This window comes from Salvelinus sp. IW2-2015, unplaced genomic scaffold, assembly GCF_002910315.2.
Source record: "Salvelinus sp. IW2-2015 unplaced genomic scaffold, ASM291031v2 Un_scaffold83, whole genome shotgun sequence".
NCBI classification, from domain to species: Eukaryota; Metazoa; Chordata; class Actinopteri; order Salmoniformes; family Salmonidae; genus Salvelinus; species Salvelinus sp. IW2-2015.
This window is the reverse complement of record NW_019942514.1, coordinates 1-7,571: the sequence shown is the minus strand read 5'-3', so window position 1 is coordinate 7,571 and position 7,571 is coordinate 1.

The window sequence follows — 7,571 nt, the reverse complement described above, 5'->3', positions numbered from 1 at the left end:
ATTCAGTTGAAGTCGGAAGTTAACATACACCTTAGCCAAATACATTTAAAAACTCAGTTTTCCGATTTTTCCTGAGACATGTGTTATAATTTCATAGAACATAAAAAAAATCTCCTGTTTTAGATGTGTTCAGTTTAGATGATCACACTGGATTTTTTAAGAAATGTGAAATGTCCAGAATAATAGTGGGATGAGAATGATTTTTCTCTTTTCCAGCTTTTTACTTTCTTGGCATCTTCCATGGACCCAGAGGTGTCGTAGTTTACATAACTAATTAGAGTATTTGGTAGCATTGGCCTTTAAATTGTTTAGAGTACTCGGGTCAAACATTCTTCCGTGATAGCCTTTTTGAGTCATCAAGCTTGCCACCAAGATGGTTGCGGTGAGATTTTGGCCCAATTCTCCTGACAAGTAGGTGGTGCAAGCTGATCAGGTTTGTAGGCCTCCCTTGCTCGCACACGCTTTTTCAGTTCTGCCCAAAAATTTTCTATGGAATTGAGGTCACGGCTTTTGCGATGCGGCCACTTCAATACGCTCGACTTTGTGTCCGTTAAGCCATTTTGCCACAACTTTGGAAGTATTCTTGGGGTTCATTGTCCAATTTGGAAGACCCCATTTGCGGCGACCAAGGCTTTAAACTTCCTGACTGATGTGTCTTGGAAGATGTTGGCATTCGAAATATATCCATCATTTAATTACCTACCTCATGATGCATCTAATTTTGTGAAGTGGCACGCAGTCCCTCCTGCCCAGTAAAAGCCACCCCCAGCAACATGATCTGCTGCCACCGGCCCGGTGACTTCACGGTTGGGAAATGGTGTCTTTTTCGGCTTGCAAGCCTCCCCCTTTCTCCTCCAAACATAACGATGGTCCGTTCTATTTTGTTTCATCAGACCAGAGGACATTTCTCCAAAAAGTACAATCTGTGTCCCATGTTGCAGTTGCAAACCGTAGTCTGGCTTTTTTTATGGCGGTTTTGGAGCAGTGGCTTCTTCCTTGCTGAGTGGCCTTTCAGCTTATGTTGATATAGGACTCGTTTTACTGTGGATATACATACTTTGTACCTGTTTCCTCCAGCATCTTCACAAGGTCCTTTGCTGTTGTTTCTGGATTGATTTTGAACTTTCGCACCAAAGTCGTTCATCTCTAGAGACAGAGAACGCGTCTCTTTCCGTAGCAGTATGACGGCTGCGTGGTCCCATGGTGTTTATACTTGCTTACCATTGTTTGTACTGATGAACGTGTACCTTCATGCGTTTGAAAAATTGCTCCCAAGGATGAACCAGACTTGTGGAGGTCTCAATTATTATTTTCTGAGGTCTTGGCTGATTACCCCATCATGTCAAGCAAAGAGGCACTGAGTTTGAAGGTAGGCCTTGAAATACATCCACAGGTACACCTCCAATTGACTCAAATGATGTCAATTAGCCTACCAGAAGCTTCTAAAAAGGCATGACATAATTTTCTGAAATTTTCCAAGCTGTTTAAAGGCACAGTCGACTAGTGCATGTAAACTTCTGGCCCACTGGAATTGTGATACAGTGAATTATAAGTGAAATAATCCTCGTCTGTAAACAATTGTGGAAAATATTATTGTGTCATGCACAAAGTAGAAGTAGACTTGCCAAAACTATAGTTTGTTCACAAGAAATTTGTGGAGTGGTTGTAAAAAACGAGTTTTAATGATTCTAACCTAAGTGTGTGTAAACTTCCGACTTCAACTGTATATATGAGACAGCACACTGGCTGGTTCGTGTCTGGTAGATAACATTAGTGTTATGATACAGCACACTGGCTGGCTCATGTTTGGGTCTTGTGTGGATCTGGGAAGAGGGGTGTGTCTGTGGCAATCCACTGATGTTTGGCGTGTTAGCACGTTGCAGTGCTTGCTGGGACTTGTAGTGCAGTCCATCTCGGGCGGTATGGAAGCGGCCAAACTGAATTAACAACCCAAATAATTGCATGGGCCGGATAGACATGTCACGGGCCGGATTGGGCCTGCGGGACCATGTGTTTGACACGTGCTCTGATAGTCTGTTTGCCAGTCATCTGTGATAAAAATTCACAGCAGTGATGATGTATCTGTAAATAATAATTCACAGACAGTGAAGATGTCATCTGTAATAATAATAATTCACAGACAGTGATGATGTCATCTCACGGGACTTTACAGTTTGTTGCCATCTTGCTGCAAGTCTCTTTCAGGACATCCACCTCTCCCTGGGAGAACTGCAAACTGTTCTTAAGGTCTTGGACCTCTCTGGTCAGATCGTCCCTTCTTTTGTTAGTTGAGTCCACCAGTATTTGGACAAGGCTCTTGAAGCTATTTTCCTGTTGCTGTAACGATTGCTTGTAGACATATTTTTGTTGATGTAAAAGATCACGTACCTGTCATAGTTAAACACTGTTCTCGTGTACGGTACTCCACACAATTCCAGCCAGCACAGCTCGTAAAGTCGATGGAAACCGCAACAAAGAGCAGGGATTTAAATATCCATAAGCACAGTACTGAGGCTAACCGCGTTACGGGATCCAAATTAAACAGGCTAGTAAACAAAAATGTTTAAAAGGAAAAACTTTTCCAGAAAGTTTCAAAACTTTCCAAACGACTAACACCCGTCCCATAGACAGTTGACCAATTGAGTTCACGTTGTCATRMTGCGTCACGTGGTTGCTAAGCTAATAGTCGCAAAATCCCTTCTAAAAACCAGTCAAGAAAATCTGCCTATTTTCCTCGAAAGTACATAATGTCACAATTTCAAAGCTTTACTATATTACAGAGGAGTTAATTATCACACATCTCTGAAAATATGTTGTGCTTCTTGTTCACATAGGCTAATTCATGCTATTGGTATTTAGAATGTTATTTAGAATGTTATCTAGAATACTATTTAGAATGCTATCTAGAATGCTATTTAGAATGCTTTTTAGAATGTTATCTAGAATGTTATTTAGAATGTTATTTAGAATGTTAGTTAGAATTGTATTTAGAATGTTAGTTAGAATTGTATTTAGAATGTTATCTAGAATGGTATTTATAATGTTATCTAGAATGTTATTTAGAATGTTATCTAGAATGGTGCTGCATTGGAAAGCAGACGTTTTAAGGACTCCTGACCAATTGTGGTATTTTGTGTATTTTTTTAACGCTGATCATAACTTTTTTKGGGGTACATAATGTTTCCACCATCGTTTCCTTTATGACCAAAGAGAGCTTATAGACATCAGAACAGTTTTCACTAACCTTGATTTGGATGAAGACTTCTACAACAGCCTATCGACCGAACAATCGGGGTCAGCCCTTATAGCCATTGACTCTTGAAGAATATAACTTATAAATGCCTCAAATGTTTCAACTTCAACTCTATTTCACCATTTAGAAACCAAAATATAAAGCTGTATAATGCCACTGTTGGTAAAGTAACACTGTATAGCCTCGAAATCTGGTTAAAACTATAATTTTGACCTTATGGACGGCCAGTCTTTGTATTCATAGTGTAGTGAATTCTGGGGGTTGCCCTGAGCGAGACTCAAACCTGGTCCAGCGACTGTCAAGCCAAACCCTTATAACTGTTATGCCAAGATGTCTGAACTTCTTGACAAGAGTTGAGAGTGGTTACATTTCTCCAGCCCCATCCCTCAGCTGTTTACCAAACCAAGTCTCAGGGCAGCCATTTTGTTGCTATTTAAAACCTAGGTTGTCCTTTTTTAAAAAAAAATGTTATCTACCAATCTGCAGTTCAAACAATAACAAAGCTGTCATTCCACCACTGTTTGTGTAATAAGATGATGGGACTGGAGAAATGTAACTACTCTCAAATTCATAGACAGACCTATGGATGAAAGGACTGACCATCCATGATATCAACATTATAGTTTTAACCATGTTGAGGCTATACATGTTGATTTACATTGTTTCTTAAACATTGGAGTAAAAAAGCTTATTGGGGTCTGATGGGGTACAACAGTTGAACTAAGCTCATGAGGCATGTGTTATATTCTTCAAGAATCAATGGCATATAATTAAATAATTTAAAAGTCCCAATACGGAGTAGGCAATTTGCAGATTTCCGCTTTAACACCACAACATCAGTTCAACAACTGCAGAGTTTGTGAGGGGAACGGCACCTCAGTACCTCCAGGCTCATCAGGCCCTACACCCAAACAAGGGCACTGCGTTCATCCACCTCTGGCCTGCTCGCCTCCCTACCACTGAGGAAGTACAAGTTCCCGCTCAGCCCAGTCAAAACTGTTCGCTGCTCTGGCCCCCAATGGTGGAACAAACTCCCCTCACGACGCCAGGACAGCGGAGTCAATCACCACTTCCCGAGACACCTGAAAACCCCACCTCTTTAAGGAATTTACCTAGGATAGGATAAAGTAAATCCTTCTCACCCCCCCCCCCCCCCCCCCTTAAAAGATTTAGATGCACTTATTGTTAAGTGGCTGTTCCACTGATGTCATAAGGTGAATGCCACCAATTTGTAAGTCGCTCTGGATAAGAGCGTCTGCTAAATGACTTAAATGTAAATGTTTGTACCTCTGTTTATAAGACAGTACTTTTACTAGTGTTAATCAGCGACCGGTTTTCTCAAAACCATCTTACTGCTATGTTCATCATTTGAACCATTTGGACGCCTTAAGATGCGTTTGGGAAAACCAGGCCCAGATATTCCAGTTTCCTCCTGCTTCTTCTCTCCTCCTTGTTTCGACGTGGACAGGATCACAACCCTCATCGCCCCCTCCTACCTTCCTCATCCTACCAAAAAATGCATCCCTCTGTCTTCTCTTCCCCTCCTCCTCTTTTCACTCTGAACGCACGGCCGTCTTCCATTCTATTCTCAACGTGAGGAACGCTCTTCTTTCTCTTCTACTCATCGTAACAGCTTCAACCTCAATCTTCAGTTCTATTCTTGTCAACACAGCTACTCTTCATCGACGAGAGTTCCTTCTTCCGCGTCCACGCACGACCCTACCTCTTCATATATAGACAGGAGGGAGAGTAGCTCTACGTGATCGACTCCTTGTCGGCCCAGCAACTGTCTAGCAAGACCTAGAGCTACGTGCTACACCTTAAAAACGCTCAGCTCTAGCTACACTAATACACAACATACGTAAATGATGACCATTAAACTCGATACCACTAACTAGACGACAGAAGTGAGCGTCTTTTAAACACAGTGAGACTCCTAGGAAGCCATCTACGAAAGCTTTAATGTTCGTTCTATTTTGGATAGCAAAGCTTACAGGAGGTCGGGACCAAACTCGTTGACGTAATGTGAAAGAGGCCGCGCTTCCGAGCTATGATTATACGTCCCACTAGCAGCGCACTACCTTAAAGTCCTCATACCGCCATCTGCATTGACTGGATGTGGGTAACGCCATAGTATAATATTTCACCAAAGGATAACAATCTGACATGAGTATTTACCAGAATTAATCCAACCAGCGTGTACTACAAACATTTAAATCGATAGATCATACGTTTCTCTACCACCAATTACACCATGTTCTAGATCACACCTAATCTATACTAGGAACAGTTTAGCACAAGGCTATATGAGGACAAACAGTGTGTGTTCTACTCGGTCTTCTAGAATACTTTATTACTATTTCGATATCTTTCTCAAACACCTGCCCACAATACAACTAACTTTCTCAACTGCTCATATTTCGATTTACTCGTGTGCTCCGAGGTCGAGGCCAGCGTCAGGCCACACCCAGAGTGTGTAAAGTACTTAAGTAAAAAATACTTTTAAAACAACCTTAAAGAAAAAAAATAAACAAAACTTTACAAAGTCGTGTTTTTTCTGTACCTTTTACCTTTTTAAAATTTATATTTTTTGACAACTTTACGAAGCAACTACATTTCTTGAGCGAAAATGATGTGACTTTTACTCCCATAACACTTTCTTTCCTTGCACCCAAAAACTACCTCACGTCTGTTACATTTTTGAAATAGACGTCCCGTAACAGAGATTAGAACAACTGTTCAATGTCACGCCCACATCAAGAGAACTCCCTCGGTCCTCCCTTCTGCCTCCTACTCTGGCAAGACTCACTAAACCAGTCTGGTTTGCTTAATAGAAGGAATTTGCAACATATTTTGGACTTTTACTTTTGATGCCTTTAAGTACCATTTTAACAACCACAAATACTTTAACAATCTTTTCTCAGTAAGTATTTTCTTATGACTTCCTTAAATGTTTCTATAAGGTACTTACTTTTACTCCAAAACATTTCTACAATCTAAACCCAATGAGAACCAGAGCGGTCGTTTCCAATGGACCGAAGGAACACCCTGCCGGCCAAACCTCCCTAACCCGACGACGCTGGCCCAATTATGTGTGTCGCCCCGATGCGGTCTCCGTTCGCTGAGCCCGGCTTGAACAGACCTGTACTCAAACCCAGAGATTCTATTGGCCACAGCTAGCACCCTGATGCAGTGCCTTAGACACTCAGCGGAAGAAAGGTTAGAATGTATTTAACGGTAAGGTTTAGTAAACTGAAAGTAATCAGGACTACATTACAGAGTTTGGGGAACTCCTAACCAGCAGTGACGTTACTGATGACACTCTGTAACACGTAACTAGTAACTAGAACCAGATTACATTGAGATAGTAACCTACCCACACCCTGGATACAGTATAAAGGCTCTCATGGGTGGGAGATGGACATTTAAGATGTAAACACAAACACATACACTTGCACCATATTCATACTAACTATGGCTGACCTTGGATACCAGTATAAAGGCTGCTCTCCCCATGGGGTGGGACATCGACATTTTAAGAGCTATACACAACACAATTACTACTGGCACCTATCATACTACTATGCTGACCCTGGATTACAGTATTAGTCTCTACCGATGGGTGGACGAGGGTGAGCATTTAAGAGTAACAACAACACATATCCACTGCAACCTATCATACTACTATGGCTGACCCTGGATACAGTATATAGGTTCTTCTCCCGCATGGGTGGGAGCATGGACATTTAAGATGTACACCAACACATTACATGCACGCTATCAATACTACTATGGACCTACCCTGATACAGTTATAGGTCTTCTCCATGGGTGGGAGGATTGACATTTAAATGTAACACTACCACCAACACTAGCACCTATCATACTACTATGGCTAGACCCTGGGATACAGATATAGTCTCTCCATGTGTGGCGAGAGACATTTAAGATGTAACACAACACATTACACTGCACCCTATCCATCACTCTACTGGCTGATGAGATATAAGATAATCAAACTCTCCTTTATATTACTGACTGTTGCTGATTGATCCACTTCATCCGTGCCATCTCTCCTCCAGCCTTCCTCGTCCTACTGAGAGGACCACAGTGAGGTGAGCTCAGAAGTCAGAGAGCTTTGAGGCAGACTGGTTAGTGAAAAGAACCACTTTCCTACAGCCAGACGCAGTGAGAGGATCACAAATTCTCTTGTGTCTGGTCGTCCTGAATGTGAACGCTAAGCTATGCTCCCTCGATTCCCCATCTCTCTCTAGGAGGACCTGAGCCCTAGGACCATGCCCCAGACTACCTGGCCTGTG